The 16235-nt window shown below is 39.4% G+C and overlaps 1 protein-coding gene across 2 annotated transcripts in view; it reads right to left on the reverse strand.

The window, feature by feature from the left end:
- Positions 1-16235, reverse strand: part of LOC106053042 (breast cancer anti-estrogen resistance protein 1-like) — a 73611-nt gene that overhangs the window by 7030 nt on the left and 50346 nt on the right. The window lies entirely within an intron of this gene.

A 16235-nucleotide genomic window follows, 5' to 3' on the forward strand; every position in this document is an offset into this window, starting at 1 on the left:
TAGATTTATGCCAACAACAGGAGCATAATGGCTATGTCTTGGATTCCGAAAATTAAGGATGACTGCAGTGTTTCACATGACTACGCAAACCCAGTTGCGACCTGCTTATTTTCCCGCATTTCGTGCAGACAAAGCCGTTGTCCGCTGGAGGTCTATTCTTTCCATCTTCTGCGCCTGTCTTCAAGCAAAAGCCTACAAAGGTGCCAACATGCAATATACTGTCGGGCGTATAGGCCTACATTAACAGGTGTACTTGTAAGATTGTGCTCCCCTATTGATTACTATTTGGATAATGAACCATAAATATAAATTACATAGTTTTATTAAATCAACTCAGCTGTGCAGGAGTAGGCGAAGGAAAGAGAAGTTGTAAGAAAATAAACAACGCAATTCTAGAGTAGACTAGGCCTAATAGCAACACTAGGGGAGGTAATTAGATCTTATAGCAAGGTCACGTTTTTCTTCAGAGAACACTATTCCATACACTTTTAACAACAAATGACACTGTGCACCAGATATGTCAGACTACTGGTACACGGACTCATACAGCGACAGAATAGACCGACTCTTGTTTTTGTTGTTTTTGAAGCCACCAAAGTGAAACTGACATATCGTTGTCACCAGCACTGCAGAGATAGACTCCTACGAGAAGCCACAAGTAGACTTTATCACACATCTAGCTCTTGTATTTCATGTCAATAGATAAGCAACACAGGCAAACATTTGGCTTCTTAGAATCATCTTCTTCTTTAAAGAAACACCGTAATTTATAAGATAAGATTACATTTTTTAAAAACTCTGTCTGTCTGTCTGTCTGTCTGGTTAACACCGATTCTCGGACCACGTTGAAACTTCACACAATTATTCATTGGTATAAACAAGACACGAATCAATTAAAAAAAAGTAACCAATTAGACAATTAATTACTGGTAATTAATTATTTTGTTTAATACCAACAAGGGAAAGTAATCCTGCAGTATTCACAGATACTAAGTTCCCGTAGATAACTTGTTAACCTTATTTCTTCCTCGCGCATTCTCCGATCAAGTTGATGCATTTAACAATTATATTTGTACCTAACAAAATATGAATCAATAAAAAAAAACTAAATTAGTCAATTAATTATTGGTAATTAATTACTTTGTTTGATACGAATAAGGGAAATAACGTTTACACTATTGATATCGTTTTTAAGGGCGGAGTTGTTCCCCTTTAGATACGCTTTTTTTTTTTTTTTTTTAAAGCATTGTCTTCAGCTCTGGAAGAAAAGCGCGCCAAGCGAAAAATAGCTGGACTCTCCTCGACTAACAAAGCGAATAGCCCCTTAGCCTACATTTTGTGCGGACGGGAATGTTTCACCAGTCACATGAAAAAGTGTCCAACGGGATGAACCTCAATTATTCCACGACTGAAGGAGGCCAACAACATTAGCTCAGTCATTAAACAAAATCTTATATATCAATAAGAACCAATCAGATGGAATCAAATGTTTTTGAGAAAGAAAAAAAAAAAGATTGGAAGTAGACAGGGGGAGACAATCGAATGTGCTGCTGATGTCAGTAATGAAGAACACACTAACCGCAAGACTCTACAAGAATCAGCAAATTTAAAGGAAGAAATGTGTATGTGTGTGTGGGGGGGGGGGGTGTGAAGGATTAAAAAAAAAAAAAAAAAGAACCCAAATACTATTCATCAAGTCGTCTGCTTGTCAAATGAAGAATGAGAATAACTTAAAAAACAAAACCTGAAAATAAACGGCACGGTGAATTCCGAAAAATGTCCCCCCCCCCCCCCTTGTCAAACTATTTTCTCTCAGCAGAAAACTGGCACAAGTTTGAAACTTATTTTTGGCACTGTACGCTACTTTTATTCTAGGCCCCCCCTGGTAGGACGTGCACTAATGCGCGATCGGCATTTTTTGTTTCGTTTCAAAATGGCAGCTGAGCGTGTGTCTACTGTTGACATCATTACAGAGTCAAATAAACATAGAGTCTATCTACACGTACGCGTGAGTCTAGTGAGGGCTGGAAACCTGGACCAAAAAAAATTAGAAGGTATCTCTGTTAAAGAATGCACCACGCCCAGGCGTCCTGCATCGAGGCAGTCAGCGACTTGTCAGTGTGCTAACAGGCTACACCAAGGTGAAGCATTTGGGGGGCGATCACAAACACAGGATACGCTCTCTTTTTTTGAGAGAGTAGAAACATTTCTTCCAGGAAGAAGAAAAAGAAGATGCCGACAGAGAAAGCGATGGGAAGACAACAGAGAAGAATGGACGGGCCTGCCATTGAATGGATTTCTGTCTAAGGCGAAAGACGGAGAGGAATGGAGAAGGACGGGCAACAGATCTTGTGTGGTGCCCCAACGGCTCAACACCTGAGGGATAGGTGAAAGTGAAGATTAACGCATTAGAAGGGCCTGTTCTAACACTTTTATTGCCAGGAATATATTTTACGTTATAAACTACGCTTTGCATTTTTTTTTATATAATGATTAATCGAAAACAAATCAGTAGAATAACACTTGAATACACTAAACTGGAGGTCACTCACGAAGGCCGCGGGATACACATTTGAGACCAAAAGAAAAATCCGCTGCCGAGGACAAAACCAGACGACGAAAAGAAAATCTAAATCGACCACCTGCGGACAATGGTTATGCTTGCCCTGGATGTGGCAAAACATGTAGGTCACGGGAAATACTGCGAACCTCACTAATCTTCGGACTCGAAGACAAGCCTTATTATTACACTGGCAAAAAAAAAAAACTTGAGTTTATTATTATTATACAAATTTTACAAATGTTTAGTATACAGATGTATATTCTGACTTCATTAAGGATTTCGACTGCAATTATAAAAACGGTCAGGATTCAGTAGATATTCTGTATTGGAGATTTCCATACATGGCGGGAAAAAAAAAACTATAAATAGGAAGTGTTGATAAGCTATGCTTTTAAAATGTACTCGATCATTCTGGAAATCTTTAAGGCACTGCAAGAAATAAAGTGTATGCTCCAATTCATCATCATCATCATCAAACTCCATTAGAGTGAGGGCCTGAGAGGCTCAAATCCTCTCTTGCAAAAGCCCTGGACAGAAACCCTGCTGTCTTGCGTAGTGCATAAATGTCGCCATACAGGTCGAGAATTTTGGGTTTCCCAGATCTGTCGAGACGGAGATCAGCAAGTCTGGGGCAGTCAAACAGAATATGAGGCACGGTTTCCTCTTTTTCCCCGAAGCGGGGGCACCGTGAGTCAAAATTTGGCCATAGCCGCGAGAAATATGAGCCCACAGGACAGTGGCCTGTCCTGCACTGTGCTATAATAGCTTTCTCAGGCCTGGACAGCCTCCACCACGGGGAAGTGCGGTCAGGGCGCCTCATGCGCTCCCAGACTCCACGGGCTTTTTGGGACTTGTCCCAGCACTCAAACCACTTTTCCATTTCTGTTTTTTATATTATTATGCTCCAATTAACTTTTCTTTAGTTGGCATCTTTGAAGGTCAATGTAGCGTCCTTGACATTGTATCCTGAAAATGTCCACTAGCTACGAATGGCTTTAAGTAAAAACAATCTGCCACACAACAGAATTGCATTGGTTTCGCTGCAGAAGTCTGACTAATGTCACTAGCTTAGAAGCCCCACATATCATCCGCTAGTCTACATTAAAAACCTGGCCATTGTTTTATGCATAAACTTGGGACCCCAACTAGACAACCAATTTTATACCCAAAACTTTGGCAATAAGTGAATTAATATTTAAATGAGAAATGTTATGGAATCCATATCGGAATGATTTAAAAAAAAAAGATTTAATCGTTGAACCCGTGTGTGACTGCGCGTTTTTTAAATTACCGACAGGAACAAGATTTGGCAATCGTTCTGCTGACGCACTACATCACACTCAGAATACCTCGAAGTGGCGACGGAAATGACATCACTAGAGCCCCACTAAATCATTTTTTTTTGTCCAATACTTGATTATGTGATAGGCCAAGGGGAGAAAACTGATCTGTCTTATGCACCGATAAAAAAAATAATTAATTTTTAAGTAGCTATCTATTTCTAGAAAAGTTGTGTATTCGCGCTAGTCTGTTTCGCATGTTATTTTGACTTAACAAGGGCAGAAGTGGTCCAGTAGTCAACAATGTCATCAGTCAACATTCTTTAACAAAGTCCTACGGGGGACACGTACACGTTTCAAAAGGTGGCTTCTGATTGGAGGGCTGAGTGTCAGATTTGGCTCACGGCCAAATGAGCGCTGGGACAAAGGACTGGGGAGAGACAAGAGAGAGAGGGGGGGGAGCCTGTACAATGAATGAGCCGAGAGCCGCGCTATCACTCACACTTGGGTGACGTGCAATGCTCTATGGGAAGCGATTAAGTTGACCAGGGTGAACCCGGGGGGGGGGGGAGGGAGGGAGAGGCCCTTCTTCATTTTCGGTTTGGGCGAATGGTAACTCTATATGTGACCCGTGGACACGTGACAAATACAGCTTTGTAGCATTGATGGAAGACTTATGTATCTCACGCGCACGTATTACCGGGATGCATTAGGATAACACCAGCGCAGATGCAAAACTACATCACAGTGTGCGCACTCTTTGAAAAGCAACAATAACAACAAAAAAAAAAGTATATTAATGACTAGGAAAGGTGTATTCATCTTCAGTTGTTCCCGAATGATGTACACCCATTCATTATTTTTGTTCCCAGGGCCGGGTATATCAATATAGTGTAGATAAACAACACACCTGTAGATAGCAGGAACATTTAACAGTAAATTGCAATTTTGCAGGTATACCGTATAGGCAATATATTTCTATATTTTTGAAGTCAGTAGCATAAGGCTAACTGGTGCTAGACTTGGTTCAGTACAAACTGGTGCTAGACTTGGTTCAGGACAAACTGGTGCTAGACTTGCTTCAGGACAAACTGGTGCTAGACTTGCTTCAGGACAAACTGGTGCTAGACTTGCTTCAGTACAAACTGGTGCTAGACTTGCTTCAGGACAAACTGGTGCTAGACTTGGTTCAGTACAAACTGGTGCTAGACTTGGTTCAGGACAAACTGGTGCTAGACTTGCTTCAGGACAAACTGGTGCTAGACTTGGTTCAGTACAAACTGGTGCTAGACTTGGTTCAGTACAAACTGGTGCTAGACTTGGTTCAGGACAAACTGGTGCTAGACTTGCTTCAGGACAAACTGGTGCTAGACTTGTTTCAGGACAAACTGGTGCTAGACTTGCTTCAGGACAAACTGGTGCTAGACTTGGTTCAGGACAAACTGGTGCTAGACTTGGTTCAGGACAAACTGGTGCTAGACTTGGTTCAGGACAAACTGGTGCTAGACTTGCTTCAGGACAAACTGGTGCTAGACTTGGTTCAGTACAAACTGGTGCTAGACTTGGTTCAGGACAAACTGGTGCTAGACTTGCTTCAGGACAAACTGGTGCTAGACTTGGTTCAGGACAAACTGGTACTAGACTTGGTTCAGGACAAACTGGTGCTAGACTTGCTTCAGTACAAACTGGTGCTAGACTTGCTTCAGGACAAACTGGTGCTAGACTTGGTTCAGTACAAACTGGTGCTAGACTTGGTTCAGGACAAACTGGTGCTAGACTTGGTTCAGGACAAACTGGTGCTAGACTTGCTTCAGGACAAACTGGTGCTAGACTTGGTTCAGGACAAACTGGTGCTAGACTTGCTTCAGGACAAACTGGTGCTAGACTTGGTTCAGGACAAACTGGTGCTAGACTTGGTTCAGGACAAACTGGTGCTAGACTTGCTTCAGGACATACTGGTGCTAGACTTGCTTCAGGACAAACTGGTGCTAGACTTGCTTCAGGACAAACTGGTGCTAGACTTGCTTCAGGACATACTAATGTCGAGAAAAAAAGACCAGTTACATAACGTGAAAGGTGCACGCGGCTCACCCTATCAATAAAGCGCCACCTGTACTATCGATAAACAGCTATTTTTAGAATCGCAGCCCCCATCTGAAAGCTAAGCATATATATATATATATTTTCTTCTTCTTCTTCTCTCAAACCATCAAGCAATAAAAAGTTGAAGAATGAAGGTTAGGGAAAACTAACATACGGGGAGGGGGTGGGGGTATTGCAGGGAAAAAAAAAGGGGGGGGGAGTATATAAAGATTAGAAATGAACAACAAAAGTATGTGAACACTGAGCCAAACTGTGAGATTAAAATAGATTGCACAAAGAGGAATCGAGCAAGATGGATCTTGTCTATGAGGGTGTCATTTTTTTTCTTCTTCTTCTGGTGTTCACACTCTTTCGTCAGATCTGGGGCAGTGATTCTCAAACGGCTTAAACAACGCACGAAGTTGACTTCGACAGTTGAAGCTACAATATATATTTTTGGATGCACTAATAAATAATTATCTTTTTTTTTTTTTGAGGTAGCGTCTGTAATCTATTAGAGAGACGTTTTCTCTGGCATGACTGCAGTCACACATGACTGAAAGCATAAAATGGCAGTCAGATCTGAATAGAGTCAGAATCCTGTAACGCTAGAATCAGATCTACCAAGCTCGTGAGTTTCTGTGAGTCTGGGATCTAATGAGTGAATAATGAGTCTCAAGACGTTACCAGAAGTTGCACTCACTCGAACGACAGATGGAAACGTATAAAGTCACAGAAGTTGGATTTAAAGTTACCTAGAAGTTGGGTTTAAAGTCACCTAGAAGTTGGGTTTAAAGTCACCTAGAAGTTGGGTTTAAAGTCACCTAGAAGTTGGGTTTAAAGTCACCTAGAAGTTGGGTTTAAAGTCACCTAGAAGTTGGGTTTAAAGTCACCTAGCAGTTGGGTTTAAAGTCACATAGAAGTTGGGTTGAAAGTCACATAGAAGTTGGGTTTAAAGTCACTTAGAAGTTGGGTTTAAAGTCACCTAGATTTTGTGTTTAAAGTCACCTAGAAGTTGGGTTTAAAGTCACATAGAAGTTGGGTTTAAAGTCACTTAGAAGTTGGGTTTAAAGTCACAAAAGTTGGATTTAAAGTTACATAGAAGCTGGTTTTAAAGTCACCTAGAATTTGGGTTTAAAGTCACGTAGAATTTGGGTTTAAAGTCACCTAGAATTTGGATTTAAAGTTACCTAGAAGTTGGGTTTAAAGTCACCTAGAATTTGGGTTTAAAGTCACCTAGAATTTGGGTTTAAAAGAATGAAGCATAAGAAGTACACCATATAGGAAATCTATCCCGGCATGCTACACACGCATCTTACACCGTTCATTTAAATATCATATAAAGGCAATGTCTTCGATTCCGAAGATTTAGGATGAAATGCAGTATTCACGTGATCGCGTAAACCCAGCTGTGACCTGCATATTTTGCCAAAAATGATGCAGACAAAGCCATTAACCTTGTCGTCGCCTGTGCCTGTCCCTATGCAAGGGCTTTTTTGTTAAGTCTCGAAGTTCAAATATTACAGCCAGACTTAATGTATCGTCATAAGAAGATTACAAAGAGAGTTCGTGTTATCACACAAACTCAGAGCCGGCCCCATTGGATACCAACGTATCCGTCTATCAGCAAGGAATATTCAAGACATGATTTTGTTTAGATTGTCCAAAATAATAATATTTCAAGGATTAATTTGGCGTTGTAAAAATGTTAGGTCTCGAAATTCAAATATTAAGGTCAGACTTATTCTATTGTCATAACCATTAATAAGTAAACGAGTGCACTCTTGCTGCATTAACTAGTGCAAAGCATCCGATTACTACAACATCAGAGTGAATGATTAATAGGCACAATTACACAACTGATGACTCTTTATACACGACTGATGTATTGTAATACATGACAGTTGTATTGTAATACACGACTGATGTATTGTAATACACGACTGATAAAATACACAACTATCTTAATAAACGGTTCATATATCGTTTCAAATTTTTAAATTCTGTTTATTTTATGATGCAGCTTTAATCCTTCGCACTTTTCAGTTGGAGTGGGTAGTATTTATTACATAACTCTCATCTAATCGCTTAAATATTCAAAAGCTAGGTTACCATAACTATAACTGTAATAATCTGACCAAAAAAAATTGTCTAAGCAACGCTACATGGTAAAGACAGAAAAAGCAGAGGAAAAAAAAAACAACAGGGGATGGGAGCAAGGCTCAAGTCAATAGAGATACATTGTTTCATTTCTCATGACATTCTGCAGTTAAGCAAAAAATAGGAAGACGGGGCGACCTTTAAACAATAAAACAAAACGAATTATTATTGCGCCTGCAAGGTCGCCGAAACAAAAGTGTATACAGTTGCAGCTGAGCACAACTGTCACAGGCAGACTTGAAGAGTGGTACGACAGACAGCACGGTGGACCTCGAGCAGTCACCGCAACAACAGGGGCGCTAAACAACCACGGGGACTCAGAAACCATTTAATTCGTGTTTTTATACATTTTCATTGGTATTCTATACTTTTTTTTTTTTGAGGGAGGGGGGAGGATGGACAGCCAATGAAATTTGTTTACCAACCCCTTTCCTCCTCTAAAATAAATATAATTCATAGACTAGGCCTGAACTTTGAATTATGAGCTAAGTAACTTTCTGTCGTCTGTAACCTACTTAGAATAAGTCATTTAATAGAGGTCAAGTGACCTGAAAAGGCCTGGAAAGCAGGAGGGGGGGGGCGGACAACGACACTTCATGTGACTCATCAAGTCATGACAGTACTAACGGCAAACTGTTACAGACGACAATGCTTGAAACAAAAAATCTGGCCAAGGTGACCCTATGACAGTACATTTAAATTTAAAAAGTATAACTCACTTATGAGAGTGCGTTCAAAATTTTTAAAAAGTTCAACTCTTTTGGTCTCCACTAAGTTATAACTTTGGTTTATATAAATCTCAACCTTTTCCTAATCTGCCTCTTCAAGATGCTAAATCTACCATCATACACCCTTTCTTCTCTTCAAGATGCTAAATCTACCATCATACACCCTTTCTTCTCTTCAAGATGCTAAATCTACCATCATACACCCTTTCTTCTCTTCAAGATGCTAAATCTACCATCATACACCCTTTCTTCTCTTCAAGATGCTAAATCTACCATCATACACCCTTTCTTCTCTTCAAGATGCTAAATCTACCATCATACACCCTTTCTTCTCTTCAAGATGCTAAATCTACCATCATACACCCTTTCTTCTCTTCAAGATGCTAAATCTACCATCATACACCCTTTCTTCTCTTCAAGATGCTAAATCTACCATCATACACCCTTTCTTCTCTTCAAGATGCTAAATCTACCATCATACACCCTTTCTTCTCTTCAAGATGCTAAATCTACCATCATACACCCTTTCTTCTCTTCAAGATGCTAAATCTACCATCATACACCCTTTCTTCTCTTCAAGATGCTAAATCTACCATCATACACCCTTTCTTCTCTTCAAGATGCTAAATCTACCATCATACACCCTTTCTTCTCTTCAAGATGCTAAATCTACCATCATACACCCTTTCTGTCACTTGCATTAAAAGAAAACAGAAATTACTTTTAAGCACTGAACACTGATCATATCACAAAGGCTCAATGGAACTCGAACGGTCATGTGATAATATTGATAAAACAACGGGAAAAAAATTGTCACGTGATAACCATTGTTGATTAAAATTAGATCGTAATTTGTATAAAAGAGATAGAGAAGTACGTGACTCAATGTTTGTTTACCATTGGTGAATGAGGTCCATTCTTAGGCATATGCAAATAAGACTTGAACACAAATGAGTTCTATACAAATCAACATTCAACTCTAGATAACTTGGAGACCAATCTACACCCGACTGCATGCCACCAGTATAACACTAAAACGTAGACCCATTTACAAAAACTTCTGAGGCTAGAAATGTAGGTTCTAAAGATCTACTGCTAAACAAATGTTACTGTTACTTCGACCTCGTTGTTATAGTGTAAATGTTCCTCCAACACACTGTATCATAGACTAGAGTTATCGCTTATGTATTTATGGATTTCTCACCATAAGCAAGAGCTCGTGTCACATGCATAGGTAACATTCCAATCTCTAATAGATTTCAGTCCCATGAATGAGATAACAGTGAAATAGAAACATTTGGGAAATAGAAACATTTGAGAAATAGAAACATTTGAAGAATAAGTCCCAAACCTAATGTATAGGAAACTTACTATAGGAGTGTATGAACTTAGTGTGTGGGACATTAGCGTGTGGGACATTAGCGTGTGGGACCCTAGTGTGTAGTTTACTGCTGTGGTTTTGCTAACTACCACCTTTCTCTCCCCACACTAGCATGGCGCTAATTACAACGTGTCCGATGTGTGCTAACTGATGATGTGTCGTCCTCTTCCTGTTACTTGAATCGTGATTACCTGCCTTAGTATCCCTAAAGTAACAGCCTATCCGGCAACTATACTTTCACTTAAACTCTCTCTCTCTTTCTCTCTCTCTCTCTCTTAATCATTTCGAGTTAAGCTATATGCGCCAGATAGTCGCCCCCCCCCCCCAGTCCACACACACAGGGAAAAAAAAAACACAATCCCAGAAATTACTTTTCAGATCCTTGGGAGAAAGCGGCCAGGTAAGTTGTCCGTTAAAGTGTCAGAGGAAGTGAAACATCTACGAAATTAAAAGGCAGGATGCTAGAGGCGGGAGACCCGGGAAGTACTTCAACTGGAAGACAGCTATGAATGCCTGACTTTGTATATATGCAACATAAACATTTCTAGAGAGATTAAGGCTTATACATATCTTATGAGTGCTCTAATCGAGCTTACTGAATTCGTACAATGAAATAACAAGCAATAGAAAAAGAGAAATACTTTGTAAAAACAAAGCTTTTTAAAGAGAAAGAACCGCTAATAACTGCGATTTATCTGAAAATTACAGGGTTTAGCTCCCTTTCTGCCATATAAAACAAAATTAATTAATTAGTACTAAATGACTAACTAATTAGTTAATTTTTGAATCGATTCGTGTACTGTGAATAATTATGTTAAATTTCAGCTTGATCCGAGAATGGGAAGTGGCAGAAAAAACGTGTCAAAACATAATGAGGGGATTAAATCCATATATATATATATATATATATATATATATATATATATATATATATATATATATATATCCAAATCTCTCATTAAGTATCATGTATTCCCCTTATTTCGATATCAAACAAAATAATTAATCACAATAATTAATTAACTAACTGGTTAATTGTTATGATTAATTCATGTCTTGTCAGGTTCAATGAATAATTGTGCAAAAGATTTAACTTGATCCAAGAATGGAAATGGAAAAAACAACATCTTCAAACTTTTTTACCAGACAGATATACAGACAGAGTTGCTATAAGCTTTGTAAAAAAAAATATATGGCTCTTCATTAGTGATCTCTCTATAAAAGAAATGCTGGAACTATAAATAGTTGAACAGTTTTTATTTCATAAATCTAGTTGCTTTTAACGAAACAGAATATTGAAATAAGGGAAAAACCCAGACTTCGGTCGTGATTCGATTTAGATTGCGAGGTAATGCAACTTATGTTTAAAAACAACGATGAATGGAGATCCTGCGTCCCGAGTGTTATCTTAGAAAATCACGGACATCAAGCTAGGCTCCTCCCTCTATCTCTCTGCTAATTTTCTACGACTCTTGAGTGTGTCTCTTAAAGTGAAGACTATCAATCGATTAATAATCTAATATCTAAAAGAAAAAAAAAAGTTCCCCTTTCAGACCATGCGGTCTATAGAGCAGATGATATAAAGATCATCTGATTCTGTGACCCACGGTTAACGAGGGTGCCATGTGGCCACCAACACAACGACCAACCGCCTTTACTTTTCCCCAACTAATGTCAGGTGCTAGTATCTATATACAAGGAATTGTATTCCCAAACGTATTTTTCTGTTGTGTTGTCTTTATATGAGAAAAGAGTCCTTGTAATCACAACAAATTTCCGTAAGGATCAATAAAGCAGTCTTGGTCTCCCTCATTATATAAATATTTATAACAAAACAACACATGAACGAGCATTCCCAGACATTAACACACATACCTACACACATACCTACACACGGCCATGTTATGTAACACACACACTAACAAGCTATTTCATATAGAACCCTCCGAGTGACAGACCATGCTATATTAAGACAGCGGCACGAGGACAGACAGGTAAATCTAAACCTATCTTCCTATACAACATCACCGAGCCCAACCCTCCCCATTACCTGTAAAAGATTCGCTTCAATGAGTACGATTTTCGTCTCTGTCAGGAAAGGGGAAAGGTAAAGACCAGGTAATGTCAGTTTGAATTGAACGGTACAGCATATCACAGAGTTGGAACACCAATCCTACATTTGACTTGTAGACTTAGAAATAGGTCTGCGTATGTTTACAAGACACACCGACCTTCCGTGTGCTCATAAAAGGCAGGATTAAGCCTACACTATAGAAGAAACACACAAAATTAATTCATTTAAGGCAAAGCAATTTCCTTATGGATAATACAGTGTAATATTATTATTATTATTAAAGCAAACTTGGTTTAAAAACAAACATCAGCAGCTATATAGTTCAGACATTAGGAACTCGTATTGCCTTTTGCGCATGTCATAAAGAAGATAATAATTATAATAATAAGCAAACTTGGTTTAAAAAAAAAAAAACATCAACAGCTATATAGTTCAGACATTAGGAACTCGTATTGCCCTTTGCGCATGTCATAAAGATGATAATAATTTTATGATGGCTCATTTAACAGTTATTCTGAATACTTTGTGACCATTGTCAAGTAGAGAAGCCGTTACAGTCCTTGGGCTCTATAGGGCAGGTGATCTAAAGGTAATCTATTTCTATGGTCCAAGGTTAACGAGAAAGTTATGTGGCCAGCACAACGACCAAACCGCCTTTACTTTCCCCGCCTATGTTAGGCAACTGTTACCGTTGGGTGGGCTCAGGGGCGCCCTTAAAATCCCGAAATAAAGAACCCAGGGACCCTTCGGTTCGGAAATGCTTTATCACTCGGCCACCACGACCCCCATCAGTGACCTTTGACACGGTGCTTAACGTGTTGGCGAATGTTAAGGTTTGGTCACGTGATATAGTGTACACGTAAACAACATCTAAGCGCCGCGCATTGTTTCTGGCGCCATTTTGATATATTCGTTTTACATTAGTGAGCTGTCTCTTTAATTTAAACTGACTGGAACAAATGATAAACATATTGGGGTGTGGGGGGGGCGGACTGAGGTCACGGCGACCAGACACAGAGTGCTAGATAACTTGTATTTCTTCCAGTGGGGGACTTTATTTAACTAGACATTGATGCCAATGTTTGTATTTAGTTTAGAAACAACCAAACTTCAGTGTGAAAGCATGAATCTGTGTGTGTGTGAAAGATAAGGAGTGTGTTTATCTGTCTGTGTGTGTGTTTGTATGTTTAAATGTGTGTGTGTGTGTATAGTGTGGTGATATCTCGGCTGTTTGTTCCTGAGTGTGAATACAAGCACGTCTGTCACTCGGTGTACATGTGTGTGACCATGAATACCAATTAATATGAACTTCTATCGAGTTAACAATGGTTGATGGGGGATGGTGTACTTAACAGTGTCAAAGGTCATAGTAATAATTCATGACTATAATACCAAATCCATCTCAACTAGTGCTCATTGGAAATGTAAAAAAAGAACAAATGAAAATCTGACTAACATTAACATTCTTTTATTTAGATCAGAGGTTCTCAACCTGTGGATCGCGACCCCCTCGGGGGTCCAATGACGATTTTGCAGGGGTCGCCCAAGACCAACAGAACTATGGATTACGATTTTTATAACATTATCCAAAGCGCTGTTACTTTAGAACATTTACGGTTGGGGGTCGCCGCATGGTGGGGAATAGTAAAAAGGGTCGCCGAGCTAAAAAGGTTGAGAACCGCTGATTTAGATAGATCAACAGATTTTTTGGGGGCGGGTGGTGGTAGGGAATCATAATGTGGTTTTAAGTTTAAGTTGAAAAACTTGGAATGCGATTCACTACATTGTTACTTGTTTGTCTAAAACACAACTCAACGAAATTGCAAGTCTAAAAAAGGGAGATGACATCATCTGAGTGAACTGACGACAGGTCGATTTGTTTTTTAAAAAAAAATCGTCCTCCAATTTGGCCTTTTAGTTTTGTCAGGACTGTGGCACTTCATAAAATGGTGCACGCCAGAGATGACGATTAACCAACCAATGGTAATATTCCGTTACAAAGAAGGGGGAGCAACTCCGTGAAGAGATTTGGCGACGAGATTATTTTGTATATGACGTCATATCAAGCGCTAAGGGCGGTAACTTTAATGTCACCATTAGACGCGTTGATGACATCAACATACTCCAGATTTTTTTTTTTAATTACAAAAAAAATAATTATAGATAAATATATTTTAAACAAGGAATTAGATTCTATAAAGAAAAAAAAATGACTATGAAAGTTCAAGATGGGGTTACCTCCCCGCTTCTCGCTCAGAGGGTGGTGTGAGAATAAAGACGCAAGAGAACAATCGAGTCATTAGTCTCTAGCCCAGGACACACACACACCCCTAAAGTACTAGGACAACACACTGTGAGAAGTGTGTGTGTGTGTGTGTATGAGTGTGAGTGTCAGTCACTGGGACGAGCTCATCCTTTGTCCCTACTGAGAAAAACCAAGCTTGGGCGGACGCCTGGTCGTGTGGTATGCATTCCGGACTGTCGTTCAATGGTTTCGAGTTCAAACCCTGCGCGCCACCCCGACGTCCCGTGGGGAGGTTATGGTTAGAATGAAATAATTTTCAATTCTGAAGGAACGACCGAAACATAGAAAAAGAAAAAAATATATATGCAGTCACGTGTCTAGTCACTCTAGTGTACACTTAAATGAGGCTGCTTTATTAATCCTTATAGGAGATTCTTTTAGATTTACAAAGCTTATATCAACCCATTCCGTCTTTCTGGTACCAATTTGCAACACGCCTTTTCTCCCACTTCCCATTCTCGGATCAAGTTGAAACTTTGCAAAATTATTCCTTGTTCCTAACTAAACATGACTAAACACTAACTAAACAAAAAATATCCCAAAATTTTCATTAATTTGATATTGTTAAGGGAAACAAATCTTACAGTATTAAGATTTATGGCTTTAAATGTGGAGTTCATTGACTGACTTCCCTGGTAGAATATGTATATAGCTCTAATCACTATCTTAGACTTGACACCAGCAATCAAAGTTTGAGAACTCAATAGAAGGCCTCGTATTTTTTTTTCTTTGGGGGGGGGGGGGCATATTTTACCTGTCATGTTGCTCCAGGCTAATCTATTACATCGAACGATGCATCAATCGGTAACATTCCAAAGTTAATGGCAAAAGTAAACTCGGTGTCTCGCGCAGGGTAAAGGTTTAGGTTCCTCGTAGTGACGCTAGTTGTTTGTTACAATACACAGCTATACCACTCAGCCACACCGCGCCTTAAGGATAATGAAAAGTTGTCAAAATAAATGTTTCAAATTTTTTGTGTTTTTCTTCTTCTTCTTCATCGTTCTCATTCTTATGTTGGAGTGTTCAGATGACTAGATGAGATGAACTGCGCAGTGGTTTCCAAATCAGGGAGCTCTCCGTATAGTTTTCTTTCTATTGGGGTGATTTGGGGCCAATGTCTTAGACGGGCCTCTTGGTAAAGAGAGCAGTTTTGGAGGACGTGGTCGGCATTCTCTGGTGATACTCCACATGGGCAGATTTCACTTCCGGTACATGTGTTGTCGCATTCTGTTGTGTCCGGTCCTGAGTCGAAAGATTAGACGTTGGTCTTGTCGGGATAGCTTATAGTAAGCGTCATCTTTCTTGTGATTTGTGTTTTGATTTGTTTTATTATGACTAAAAGTGTGTGTGCTAATATTAGAAATTGAAAAAAAAAAATACAGTGATGTCTGCTGTATAAAATAAGTAAAACCCTTAAGGAAGTCGATACTAGTCCAAAATGGCTGCCTGGTCGTGCGGTTTGTGCGCTGGACTGTCGTTCGGATTTATCGATGGTCGAGGGTTCAAATCCTGCCCGCTACCATCCCCCGTCGTCCTGCGGGAGGTTTGGACTAGGAAGTAAACTATCTTCAACTCTGAAGGAGCATCCGAAACATGTCAATCATTTTACAAACAAACATTTTACAAACAAACATTTTACAAACATTTTACAAACAAACATTT

Source organism: Biomphalaria glabrata, chromosome 7 (assembly GCF_947242115.1).
Source record: "Biomphalaria glabrata chromosome 7, xgBioGlab47.1, whole genome shotgun sequence".
NCBI classification, from domain to species: Eukaryota; Metazoa; Mollusca; class Gastropoda; family Planorbidae; genus Biomphalaria; species Biomphalaria glabrata.